The following is a 14,483-nucleotide window of genomic DNA, read 5'->3' as shown; positions in this document are numbered from 1 at the left end:
ACTTTCCAGACAGACAAGATGGCATGATCCCACATGGCAAACATTTACGGTTATAACTTTGCCAGAAGGCAAACAAAATCTGATGTTAAAGTTTTAACAGATCCCATGATAAAAAATAGGATTATCACCAGGGGATTTACTAAAGCTATGTCTACACTAGAGAGCTTACAGGAGCACAACTGTCAGGGCCAGCTCCAGGCACCAGCTTACCAAGCAGGTGCTTGGGGCGGCCACTTCGGAGAGGAGCGGCACGTCCAGCTGTTCGACGGCAATTCGGCGGACGGTCCCTCACTCCTGCTCAGAGCAAAGGACCTCCCGCCGAATTGCCGCTGCAGATCGCGATCGCGGCTTTTTGTTTTGTTTTGTTTTGTTTTTTGTTTGGCTGCTTGGGGCTGCCAAAACCCTGGAGCCGGCCCTGACAACTGTACTGATGCAGCTGCGCTGCTGTAAGATCGCTGGTGTAGCCACTCTGAGTTGACGGGAGAGAGCTCTCCCATCATCATAATTAATCCACCCCCAACAAGCAGCGGTAGGTGAAGGTGCTGTGGATACACAAGACCTCTGTAAAATCATAACCTAGGTAGCTACAGATGGCCACTCAAAAACCGAGGCGTCCAAAATCAGAGGCCACTTTTGAAAATTTGGTCCCCAGTCACTTGCCCCTGGTCACCAATAAGCTAGTTGAAGAGATGGGAATAGAATCCTGGTATCCCCACTAACCAGAGCAATACTGAGTGCAGGAGCAATACTGAGGTCTTGCTTACACTACACAGGCTCTGCTGATACAACTATATTGGTATAGCGCTACTGGCAGAGCCCTTTAATGTAGACCCAGTGCATGTCAACAGGAGAAGGAACGCTGCCAGTAAAGTAATGCCACCTCCTCCCTGAATGACATAAGCTATGCCGGTAGAAGCCCTGTTATACTGGCATAGCTGGGTCTACACTGGGGGTTTTACTACCACAGCTGTGTCAGCTAGGGGTGTGGCTTTTTCTCACCCCCTGACGGACACAGCGATGCCAACAAAACTTTGTACTGCACACCTGGCCTCAGTGATTGCCACTGCTTGCAATGCAGTCTTACCAATGAGGCACGTAACCACCACAACCTTTCTTGCTCTTTTGAACTATATTGTATAGGCCCAACGTTACACCTCTTCTGAAGCACAGTATGTCACCATCACTGCAGAGGAGAGGGCTTTCTGGGACCGATATTACCAGAATGTGCTCTTCTGTGATGCCACAGCAATATGAAAGGAGGAGGACTGAGAAGGAGGCAACGTTGCAGAGCAATTTTCTGAATTTAAAGGGATATTAAGAAAATGCTTCATACAGATGAACAGCCCCATGTGCAAAACCCCAAAAAAACTAAACTGTTTGATGCATTTGCAGAACAACCCATTGAATCGTACAGAGATGCACCTTTACCCGCAGTGCAAGAGGCAGAATGAGACATGCCTTTCCCACACTATAAAAAGTGTAACCAGCCAATTTTTGGTGTGCTGTATACACTGGGCTGTCAACCCACCTGCATTGGTCAAGGCTTCACCTGCAGCTGCCCTCCAGTCACCCACAATCAGATCAGAGCCAGAAACTGTTTTAAGAGTGGCTCAAGATAACATATCAGAGTATGTAAATCATGAATGCAAAAACAAATTCTTGGTTTCAGCTCATTCAAGGTCATCTTGTTTTGCCTCTAATGTGCCCTGATGCAGGACACCGACATATTTTTCTCCAATTTTTTTGTCAAACTACCAGTGTTGTCCTGTTTTACACTTAATATGCAGATTATTTTCTGATCTCCAGTTTATACAAGAAATCCGGAGTCTCATTCTCCATTGTGCTGTACCTTGTGCATAGTGTGTGTACCTACTCTTCACTATATGCACCCGTGGAAAGTGTGTGTATCTACTTTTCGGATTTGATAGCATTGTACAATACAAGGGACAAGGCAGTGGAGACTCAGGCCTTCGTAACACCTTCCCCAATGGAATTCTGTAGGTAACATTTCATTCCTTACTAATATCAGGATATCCAGCTAAGTCTTGTCTCTGGAGTTTTGCTCTTGTGCAGTTTGGTTATCTACATTTAAGTGCACATACTTGAGTTCAGATTGTTCCTCTCTCTCCTATACATAGACAATCAATTATAAGGATCAATACAAACTCTTCCCATTTGATCCTCACATCTAAAATGAGCTGTCTGTGAGACTTACTAAAGTGTCAGTTTTCCAAATCAGAGAGACATAAAGGAAAACCTCCCTCTTGGAAGGGTGGAGCAAAATTGAATCAATAATTTTCAGGACAAGAAACACTGATCAAGCTAAAACTAGCTTTAATTGGTAGCCTATCAAGCTGTACCATCGTCTAAGTCTTATTAGTGGCCACTCAAAGCTGGGAGGATTTTTTTCCTACCTTTGAAATTACTGAAGAAACCTGAAAGAAATCCTTATCAAATGACTTGATCCAAAACCCACTGAAGTCAATGGGAGCCTTCCCATTGATTCCAGTGTATGTCTTTCCATTGTCTTCAATGGACTTTGGATTAGGACCCACATCTCTACAATGGAAAAACCCACTGAGCAGTATAAATGAGGGGCAAATATGTTAGCACAAAATGTGAACTGGATCTTGTAAAGCAAGAGTTAACCCACACAGCCAAATGACCACTTCAAGTGGTAGGCAGTCAAACCAAATTCCACTGCATATTTATTTAGTTTAGTTAACGGGACTTCTGTAAGGGCTCTGTAGTCCTGGCACTGGTTCATAACAACATATCATAAAGCTTAAATGACATTAGCAAAGACAAATTATTCATGCTTAAATTTCCAGATCTTTGTCCCTATGGAAACTAGTGCATACAACATTATACACCTCTACCCCGATACAACGCTGTCCTTGGGAGCCAAAAAATCTTACCGCGTTATAGGTGAAACTGCGTTATATCGAACTTGCTTTGATCCACCGGAGTGCGCAGCCCCGCCCCCCCAACCCCCCCGGAGCACTGCTTTACCGCATTATATCCAAATTCGTGTTATATCGGGTCACGTTATATCGGGGTAGAGGTGTATCTCCATTTATGTAAGGTTACTGCAATTACATGCACTAGGGAAATTTACGTGATTACATGCCACCATGAAATGTAAGCATGACATGTCCTTGCACACACAACTGGGGTTGACCAGGGCTTCTACCCACTGAAAATCTGAACCTTAAGCATATCTTGTTTTGACTCAAATTATTTTTTAAAAGTTTTATAAACCATAACTATAGTTCTGGTTTCTAATGTATACAGGACATCAGGTACACCACCCCCTGGCCTACAAGAAGAGGTGCATAAGGTAACACATCATTTATTAACATTAGGACAACCAAATTCATCACAATCACCAGGTGCTCATAACATAACTGTCAAATTACAACTATGATGCAACACTAATTACACACATTTACGTTTGTGTGCTTGTTTTTTTAAATAATACTACCCCAAGTTGAATAAGAATCACTCGCCTAGTTTCTTGCACTTACAAAAAAAAGACGTATGGTGGCAATTGGGACATTTATAATAGTTTGTTTGTTTGTTGTGATTGTTCAGAAAAAAGAACTGGGAGTATCATTTTGTTTTGGTGGTAGTAGACTGTAAGTGATTGAGACAATTGTTATCTACTTACATAATACTCACTAATATTACACAGCCATATTAGGTTTGTTAAACATGAATTGTTATGTAGGCATATGGATTACACTCAATACACAGATCGGGTACAATTTATAAACACATCTGTATATTACCTTAATGAAATTGATTCCCTCCACCAGAGTTAATTTCAGAGCCAGGATTCTTACCCCAGACACACAATCCAGGCCTCACCACTTGCTTTTCCTCCAACTGGGGCACCCTGGTGTGCTGTCCCAGCAGGGAATTGCTAGTACTATTAACATTAGATACTAGCAGTTCTATCAACATTTAGTTTTGGAAGCACTTGATGGTGGAGAGAACGGGAAAGAGGGAAAGGAATGGGAAAAAGGAAAAGAAAACAGGGTCAAGAGAAAAATCAGAAGAAAATGTTTCCTGGCAGAGGAAGGAGCTCATCAGCTTGAGCCCTGAAAAGCCACTTCAGACACTGGGAATCGGCAGGGGTGACAAGCGATTTGATTCAAGGTAAGAAAATAAATGGAGCCTGAATGTTACTTTTAGAATTTGTTCCCTACCTTTAGCCACTTATGTGATATAGCCCCATGCTGACAAATCTCTGAAAGGAAAGTAACCCTGCTCTATGATGGAAGTTAGTTTGGTTATTTCCATACAAAAGCCCACCTTTAAACAAAGTTTCCCTAGAAGCAGAGAAGTCCTACCTCATAGAAGATCCTCTCTTCTCCACAGCAGTCTTCGGGTGTCTCTGGAAAGATGCGTCTTCCAATGGGGTAGTGACAATACGATATCTCTTCTCCTTCCTCTGACTTTCTCCCAGTGCTCTGGCTGATAGGGGAAGGGAGGAGAAAGGGGAGATGCTAATCCCAATGTGAATACAGCATTTATCACTTAGCAGCCGGTTGCACTCTCAGGGGATTACCACAGCATGGTGGAGGGGCGCTTACTACAAGGGCTTTCCTTTTGAGAAAAGTTGCAAGAGTTTAACTAACTCAATTCAAAATCTATCTAGTAAATGCTCTTAACCCAGTTTATCCTGTCCCAAAATCAGTTTGTCTTGCATTGATAATTGACCAACTTAAGTAAAACTAGTAAAAGCGAGGGTTAAAATGGTGTAAGTGCATCTACAGGAATGCATCTCAGTTGATTTAGTTAAACCAGTGACACTTTTCTAATATAAACCAGGCCTAAATCAGGTGAAGCTTTGCTATGAGTGGAGTGAAAATCCCAGGGAATGGGAATAGAACAATTCTCAAAATTCATTTCATTCCCCTCTAAGGCAAGTTTCATTAAATCCAGGCTTCTATAAGGGGCTGGAAGAAAATAAAGACCCTAAATGAGATGTACCAGCTTTGTTTTGCAGGCATGTCCTTGCACACAGCTCCATCCTCCCTGAATCACTCCAAGGAGGATTCTTGTGTACTTAAATACCCTGTCTGCACATGAAAACAGAAAAGACAGACAGTTCCTGTCTACAGTAGGCAAAATGGAGGTCAAGCAACGGTTGGCTGTAGCACTGGGCATTTGCATCACTTATAAAACTGTGTCCACACCCCAATGCCATCCTAGGAGTTTTACTAGCATTGGGACCATTGATTGGTAGTGTAAGGGTACGTCACCACTACTGAGGCCATGTCTACTCTACACCCACTAAAGCGGCACAGCTACAGTGCTACAGCTGTGCCACTGTAATGTAAATGCTTCTCTCCCAGAGGCAATAGCTAGGTCGATGGAGGAGTTCTTCCATCGACCTAGCCATGTCTACACCAGTGGTTAGGTCAACCTAACTATGTTGCACAGGGTGTGAACTTTTTTTAACAGCCCTGGGTGATGTGGCTAGGTTATTCTAATTTTTAAGCGTAGATCAGGCCTGGGACTATACCTGCATAGTTATGTCAGTGTAGTTATGCCCAGGGGCACCAAAACAGAGGGGGCCAGGACAGGGCCAGCTCCAAATTTTTTGCGGCCCCAAGCAAAAAAATTTTCTTGCGCCCGCCTCGCCCCAACTCCGCCCCTTCCCTGCCCCATTCCAACCCCTTCCTCAAGGAGGAGGAAGGGGGGGAGGGATAGCTCAGTGGTTTGAGCATTGGCCTGCTAAACCCAGGGTTGTGAGTTCAATCCTTGAGGGGGCCACTTAGGGATCTGGGGCAAAATCAGTACTTGGTCCTGCTAGTGAAGGCAGGGGGCTGGACTCAATGACCTTTCAAGGTCCCTTCCAGTTCTAGGAGATGGGATATCTCCATTAATTTATTTTATTTAATTTAAATCCCTGGCCCCGCCTCCTCCCCCGGGCGCGCCACATTTCCCCTCCTACCCCTCCCTCCCGGGCTTGTAACCCGGGGGGGGGGGCAGAGGAACTGCCCCCTACCGCAGCAGCTCACCTCCGCTCCGCCTGCTCCCCTGAGCGCACCGCCTCCGCTCCGCTTCTCCCCCATCCCTCCCTCCCTCCCAGGCTTGCCGCGTGAATCAGCTGTTTTGCGGCAAGCCTGGGAGGGAGGGGGGAGAAGCGGAGCGGCGGCGCGCTCGGGGGAGGAGGCAGAGGTGAGTTGGGGGGGAGCGGTTCCTCTGCCCCCCCCAGGGTTACTTCCTGCGGCCCTCCCCACATCCCCCACCGCCGCAGCTCTCCTCTGCTCTGCCTGCTTCCCTGAGTGCACCGCTGCCACTCCGCTTCTCCCCCCTCCCTCCCAGGCTTGCTGCAAAACAGCTGATTCGCGCGGCAAGCCTGGGAGGGGGGAGAAGCAGAGCGGCGGCGGTGCGCTCAGGGGAGCAGGCGGAGCGGAGGTGAGCTGCAGCGGTGGGGGGCAGTTCCTCTTCCCCCCCCGGGTTACTTCCTGTGGCCCTCCCTGCACCCCCCACCGCTGCAGCTCACCTCCGCTCAGGGCCGGCTCCCAGTTTTTTGCGCCCCAAGCAAAAAAAAAAAAAAGGAGCCGGAGTGCCGCCCCTTGGAAAGTGCCGCCCCAAGCACATGCTTGGAGCGCTGGTGCCTAGAGCTGGCCCTGGGCCAGGAGGCCATGGTTCCACCACTTTTTACCAGCTATAAGGGCGAGCAATAGGAGGAAAGGGGTGGCGGGATCTTGGGGAAGAGGCAGCGCAGGTGCAGGGCCTTGGGGGAAGGATGAGTGCGGGGGGCAGGGCCACGGTTCAGGTGCCAGTGGCCCCCCTACTTTTAGGGAGCTTCCATCACTCCTGGCTATGCCGTCATAGATCCATTCCATTCTAGGTGAGTGCGCGCCCAAGTGTACAGTTGTCGGAGATTTTTTGCCTTATCAGTATCCGTAGTTCAGCTCTGGTGCCCTCTGGAGTGCTGTGCACTCATGTGTCGGTATATCAGGGTGTAGGGCCGGCAGCGCCTCTCAGTTCCTTCTTACCGGCAACTCCGACAGAGGGGCAGGAGGGCGGGTAATGGAATGGACATGAGCAACACATCCTGAAGAACAACAGTTACAAAAGGCAGGTAACCATTTTTTCTTCTTCCAGTGCTTGCTCATGTCGATTCCATTCTATTCATAATCAATATCCATGGAGATGGATCAGAGTTCAGAAGTGCAGCTTGTAATACTGCTCTACCAAAGCCAGCGTTGTCTCGGGCTTGCTGGATAAGCTGGGTAAGAGCGTAGTGAGATGTGAATGTGTGAATGGATGACCAGGTAGCAGCCCTGCAGATATCTTGAATTGCACCTGGGCCAGGAAGGTCGCAGAGGAGGCTTGCGTCCTAGTCGAGTGGGTGGTTACAATCACCGGTGGAGGCACTTTTGCCTGTTCATAACAAAACCTGATCCATGATGAAATCCTCTGGGTGGACACCAGATGACCTTTCATTCTGTCCATCACCGTGACGAACAGCTGCATTGACTTGCAGAACGGTTTGGTCCTTTCGATGTAAAAGGCTAGCACTCTCCTGACGTCCAGAGAGTGCAATCTATGCTTCCTCCTGAGACTTATGAGGCTTTGGGAAGAAGACAAGCAAAAATATGTCCTGGTTCATGTGAAATTGTGAAACAACCTTGGGCAGGAAAGCTGGGTGTGGTTGCAACTGGACCTTGTCCTTGAAAAACACTGTATAGGGCGGCTCCGAGGTAAGCACCCTAATCTAAGAAACCCTAAGGGCAGACGTTATCGCCACCAGGAAGGACACCTTCCAGGAAAATAGAAGCAGGGAGGAGAAAGACAATGGCTCGAAGGGGGCCCCTCCATGAGCTGCACCAGCACTAGATTCAGGTCCCAAGGAGGGATGGGGTCCTGGACTTAGGGGTAGAGTTGTTCCAGACCTTTTAGAAACCGGACTGTCATGCCGTGAGTGAAGACCAACCTGCCCTGAAATGGAGGGTGAAAGGCGGATATAGCGGCCAAGTGGGCCTTAATTGATGAAAGGGACAAGCCCTGGAGCTTGAGATGCAGTAGGTAGCCCAGAATCGACTGCAATGAGGCCTGTTCAGGCCTAATACCCTGGTCCGATGCCCAGCACGTGAACCGTTTCCATTTGGCCAGGTAGGTTTCCCTGGTGGAAGGCTTCCTGCTGCCCAACAGGACCTAATGGACATGGGCCGAGCATTCCTGCTCTTCCGCATTTAACCATGCAGCAGCCAAGCTGTCAGGTGCAGTGCTGCCAGGTTCAGGTGCAGAAGATTGCCGTGGTTCTGGGACAGCAGATCTGACCAGAGAGGCAGCTGCAGTGGGGCTGCCACTGAGAAGTCCAGCAGCATGCCGAACCAGTGCTGGCGAGGCCAAGCCGGGGCTATCAGGATTACCTTCACCCTGTCCTGTTTGATCTTCATGAGGACTCTGTGGATTATCGGCACTGGCGGGAAGGCATACATCAGAGCCCCCGACCACGGGAGTAAGAAGGCATCTGACAGGGAGTCCCTGTCAAGCCCCTGAATCAAACGGAACACGTGGCATTTCCTGTTCTGACGAGTTGTGAACAAGTCCACTCAGGGAGTTCCTTTGGAAGATCACACTGACCACCTCGGGATGGAGTGACTGTGATGTTCTGTACCTCGGTGGAATACCCTGCACCCCCACGTTCATCCTTATAATAGGATTGTGTGGTATCCAATGCAAAGTTTGTCATGTCGGGTGTCTTCGGAAGGCTCATGATGCACTGTGTATTGTTGTTATAGTAATGTTATAGGTTTTAATTTCATGTATATAGTTATGAGGCTGAAAATGTGTCCTCATTGCTTAAAACAAGCTCAGGCAAAAACTCTTCAAGAGCCGAGGGGCAGTTCACACCTCATCAGGGCATGTATAAGGCAAACCCAGCCCAGCCTCACAGGAACAAAGGACACTGGCCTAGGCAGCAACAAAGGATCTGTTGGACTCTCGAGTGAGTCACCCCTCTTCCCTTGGTCAGTTTAGGACTAATGAGGTAATACTCACCTGTCTCTGAAGGGGGGGGGGGGAAAGCCAAGAGGGAAGAAAGAACATGATAAAAGGGAGAGACGTTTGCCATGCTCTTCCTCTCTCTTCCACCTCCATCTACAGACATCACCACCAAGCGACTGAAGCGCTGATCAAAGGGGAGAGCCTGGCTGAAGGGCAACCAGCCAGCCTATGGTGAGAAGCATCTAAGTTTGTAAGGGCATTGAAAGTGTTAAGATCAGCTTAGAATGCATTTTGCTTTTATTTCATTTGACCAAATCGGACTTGTTGTGCTTTGACTTATAATCACATAAAATCTATCTTTCTAGTTAATAAATTTGTTTGTTTATTCTACCTGAAGCAGTGCGTTTGGTTTGAAGCATGTCAGAGACTCCCCTTGGGATAACAAGCCTGGTACATATCAATTTCTTTGTTAAATTGATGAACTCATATAAGCTTGCAGTGGGCATAACTGGACACTGCAAGACAGAGGTTCCTAGGGTTGTGTCTGGGACCGGAGATATTGGCTAGTGTCATTCGGTTGCACAATCCAAGCAGCTTACATGCCAGAGGCTGTGCGTGAATAGCCCAGGAGTGGGGGTTCTAACAGCAGAGCAGGGTAAGGCTGGCTCCCAGAGTCAAGGATTGGAGTGACCTAGCAGATCACCTGTCCAGATAATACCAGGGGAACATCACAGTGAGCATTAATGGCAAGACGAGAAGGTTCTGCTGAGGCAATCTGCTAGTACAGTTCTAGTCCCCGGAAGATGCACGGCCACGTGATGAATGGCATGCTGCACACAGAAGTCCCAGAGCCAGAGAGCTTACTGGCAAAGGGCCGACGACCTGGCTCTGCCTTGCTTGTTGATATAAAACATCATGGTGGTGTTGTCCATCAGGACTTGTATCACTTTGCCTTTCAAGTGGGACCGGAAAGCCTGGCAGGCCAACCGATCCACTCTGAGCTCCCTGACATTTATGTGGAGTGAGTGATCGTCCCGCAACCAGCGGCCTTGCATACTGAGCTCGCCCAGATGGGCTCCTCAACCCAGGTCTGAGGCGTTGGAAACCAGGGTCAGCGACAGGGATGGGACTGCAATGGGAACTCCCTCCAACACTGACCTGGGGTCCAACCACCATTCCAGTGATGACCGGATGTGGTCCGGTACTCTGACTGCCAGGTCCAGATTGTGCTTGTTTGGGATATAGACAGGTCATGTAGACCGACGCCAATCACGCTTGCAGAGGTTGGAGATGGAGCCGGGCAGGACAGATCATGTAAGTGCAAGCTGCAATGTGCCTAATAACCTTAGGCAGGTGCGTGACATGGTGAGCAGATGGCCTTTTATACAAGCGATCAAGTCCAACGTGGCTTGAAAACGGGCCTCCAAAAGGAAGGCTCTGGCCTGCATAGAGTCGAAGACTGCCCCTATGAATTCTATTCGTTGCACTGGTATGAGGGTCGATTTCTTTTTGTTTACTAATAGGCCAAGGTCATGACAGGTAGAACGCACCAGATCAAGATTCCTCTGGACTTGATCCCGCGATCTGCCTTTGATGAGCCAATTGTCGAGATAAGGATAGACCTGGACCCCTTGATGTTTCCGCGGGGACGACGAGAGACCAAAGGGCAGCACCTTAAATTGAAAGTGGTGCAGGCCCACCATAAAACAAAGGAACCATCTGTGTCCATGGAAGATGGAAATATGAAAATAAGCGTCCTTGAGATCGAGAGCGGTGTACCAGTCTCCTGGATCCAGGGAGGGGTGATGGAGGCCAGGAAGACCATGCAAAACTTCAACTTCTTGAGATATTTGGTGAGTCGCTGCAAGTCCAGAATGGGTCTTAGGCCCCCTTTTGCTTTCGGGATTAGAAAGCAGCAGGAGTAGAACCCTTTCCCCCTCATTTCCCGAGGGACCTCTTCCACCACCCCCAGCTGCAGGTGGTTTTCGACCTCCTGAACAAGGAGTTGCTCATCAGAAGGGTCCCTGAAGAGGGACAGGGAAAGGGGATGGGTGGGGGGCATAGCAGAGAATTGCAGGATGTAGCCCAGAGATATGATTTCTAACACCCAGAGGTCTGATGTGACTCGCAACCAGGCCGGTTGGAAGGGACGTAAATAGTTGAGAAAGGCATAAGGTGGATGCACAGTGACAGGGGCGTCGCTCTCGAGTGCACCATCAAAAAGAGCGTTTCTAGCCCCCCAGGTGTTTTGCCAGGCCAGGCTGAGCTGGTGAGTGGGAGGTGAAGGGACGGCGACGACTGAAACTTGTGTCTCTGTCCTTTCTCCTAGCGGAGCCCTGCAGAGGCGGCCACAAGGTGGGGGGTGGCCTGAATTGTTTCCTCGACAACTGCAGAGTATGCATGCCCAGCTAAAGGAGTGTGGCCCACGTGTCTTTGAGCCCATTCAGCCTCCCATCCGTCTGCTCTGCAAAGAGTCCATTCCCATCAAACAGAGGTCCTGGATGGAAGACTGCATTTCCTGGGACAGGCCTGCGGTTTGAAGCCATGAACTGCGCCTCACAACTACTGCCGACGCGACCACCCTGGCCACCGAATCGGCTGCATCCCAGGCCATCTGGAGGGAACATCTAGCCACTGTCGTACCCTCCTCTACTACTACTACAAACTCTTGGGACAAGTCCTGGGGCAGAGAGTCCTTAAATTTCCTGAGGGAGTCCCATAGATTAAAGTTATATCTCCCCACTAGCTCCTGGTGGTTCCTTCTGGGTTCTCAGATGACAGTTTTTACAAATCCGACACTTGTCCTTCACGTGTGATTCCCCCAAGCACTTCAGGCAGCTGCTATGGGTGTCACTCACAGGCATAGGCCTGTTGCAGGCAGAACAGGGCTTAAAACCTGGAGACCGGGGCATGCCCTGCCTGGGGCAAAGTCCCCGCTGGGACTCTAACTCACTAACTACACTATTTAACAACAACTTGTTAACTAACTGTAAACAAACTATTTACAGGGCATTGAGAAACGAAGACGGGAAGAACTGCTATCCACTTGCCAGGCAAGGGGAAGGTGCTCCGACCAACCGTCACGGGTGGTCAGAAGGAACTGAGAGGGTGTAGGGCCGGTGGTGCCTGATGTAATGGTGCATGAGCGCGGCACTACAGAGGACGCCACAACTAACCCTACGGATACCGCTAAGGCAAAAAATCTCCGACAACTGTGCACGTGAGCACGCACACACTAAGAATGGAATCAACATGAGCAAGCACTTGAAGAATGGTATTTTCAGAGTGGATGGGAATCCGGCAGAGGTATTGGAATCACACTGATACTGTCACTCTCGAGAGCTCTATCCTACAGCATAGTACCTCCCTTTTTGGCCACTATTCTGCACTGTGTCCCTCCTTCCCAGGCTTTCCATGAGGCAATTTGACAGGAAGTCACTCACTGCTATTAAATCCCTCGCACTTGCACTAGGCGACAATAGTGCATACATGGTGACTGGCATCCATATCTGAGAGACTGTGCATTATTTCTTGATGATTTGATTCCAAACTGACCTCGGCAACATTTTTAATCAGCACACTTACACCCCTAACAGAGTGCACCATCTCAAACCAATGTTCAGTGTAACCAGAGCTGTAACTAGACATTTCAGCGCCCAGGGTGAGCAACCATATTTGCACCCCCTAGGCGACGCATGGGGGGACACCAGGACCGGCTCCAGGGTTTTTGCCGCCCCAAGCGGCGGAAAAAAAAAAAAGAAGAAAAAAAAAGCCGCGATCGCAATTGGCACTCCAGCGGCGGCTCCACCGCGCTGCTTTCTTCTTCGGCGGGAATTCAGCGGCAGGTGCTTCCCTCGACGTGCTGTCCCTTCCCCTTGGCCGCCCCAAGCACCTGCTTGCTGGGCTGGTGCCTGGAGCCGGCCCTGGGGGACACGCTGGGTCACGTGCCCCACTGATTTTTTGGTTGTGCCCCCGCCCAACCCAGACAGGATGGGTGGCCCGTTGAGGTGAGTCAGGAGGTGAAGGTGGCATTCCCACCCCGAGCCTCACCATGCAGGGCTAGCCCCACCGAGTCCCGTTGTGGCTGGTGTCGACAGCCCGAGTTGCCCCCTGGCTTTGCGCTTTAGGTGGCTGCCCCACTTGCCCCACCGTGGTTACAGCTCTGAGTGTAACCAGTAAAATATCACACAGGACCTTTGTGGAAGTCAGTATATTTCATTACAACCTTTTATTCATGAGCAAAGAACAGAAATGGAGGCAGATATTTTTGATATATTTTCAAAGATTTCAAACAAGCTAACGCAGAGCAACTAACCAGCTAAGACATAATGAGACTGTTACTGTGGACATGCACATAGCAAAAAGGAACTAATCTTATGTTTAAAAAGAGTTATTAAAACCTTCTATGATCTTGTCTAGAATAGAGAGAAAGGTGTTTTTAAAATTATATTCGCTAACAGGATTTGAAGGACCACGTAGCATAGCCACTGCTTCACACCTTATACATTATGTGGTAACCTAGGTTACAATATGACCAGCTATTGGAATCTGAAAGATGTTAAGCAGTGGCTACATTAAGTTCAAATCATTCTTCTCTATTATTTATATTACACTGGTGCCCAAAGGTTCAAATCAAGATCAGGGCCCTACCATGCCAGGCATTATATAGACCCATAACAAGAGACAGTCCCTGGCCCAAAGAATGAACCATCTAAACAGACAATGGGTGAGAGAAGACACAGAGGCACAGAGAGGAGATGTGACTTGCCCAAGGTCACACAGCATGTCAGTGGCACAGTTGGAAAGAGAACCCAAGTCTCAGATCAAGGCCCTGTCCACTAGACCCTACTGCCTCTTAAGTTAGCTAACTCAATTTAAAAATAACTCTAACCACCTTTTTAGCTCTTCTAGAGAAGGCCTGAATGGGACACACTTATTTTGAGTAGCAATAAACCACTGGTGACATCAAACTGCTCACTTTGGTCAGGACAAAGTCATGGGCTGTCAAGCGCATAGCCTGAAAAACTGGGTGAGGCTCTGATGAATTCTATAGGAGCTGGGGGGCAAGGAGAGATTCTGCTCTAGTCTGTTCAGGTACTTATGCCTTGTCTATCACCATGGTATCTAAGTGCCTAAGGGAGGGGGGGAGGGAAGGAAAAAGTAATTCTCTCACCAAGATTGTGGAACAGCTACAGAGCTGGGTTGCAGCAACCCCTGAAGCTATTGTGCTCCTACTCTGTGGGGAGAATGGCGAGTGGACCCCTCCCCTAGTCTCCCTGGGAGGGGTGCAAGGAGGTTCCCTGTGTGCATTCCACACATTCTCCTCTCACCCCAATGCAGTCGAATTAGTCAGAGCTCACCATGCCCACAGAAGGTTCTGGAGAGCAGAATTTGTCCCATAATGACAAATAGCTGATGTTTGCCTGTTCCTGGACCCCAGCAAATGCAAGCGCTGCTGAGGCTACATATCTCCAAGCAAGATTATAAAATGTATAATTTTAAAAACT

The sequence above is a fragment of the Emys orbicularis genome, chromosome 1, assembly GCF_028017835.1.
Source record: "Emys orbicularis isolate rEmyOrb1 chromosome 1, rEmyOrb1.hap1, whole genome shotgun sequence".
Taxonomy (NCBI): domain Eukaryota; kingdom Metazoa; phylum Chordata; order Testudines; family Emydidae; genus Emys; species Emys orbicularis.
This window is presented reverse-complemented; position numbering follows the sequence as displayed.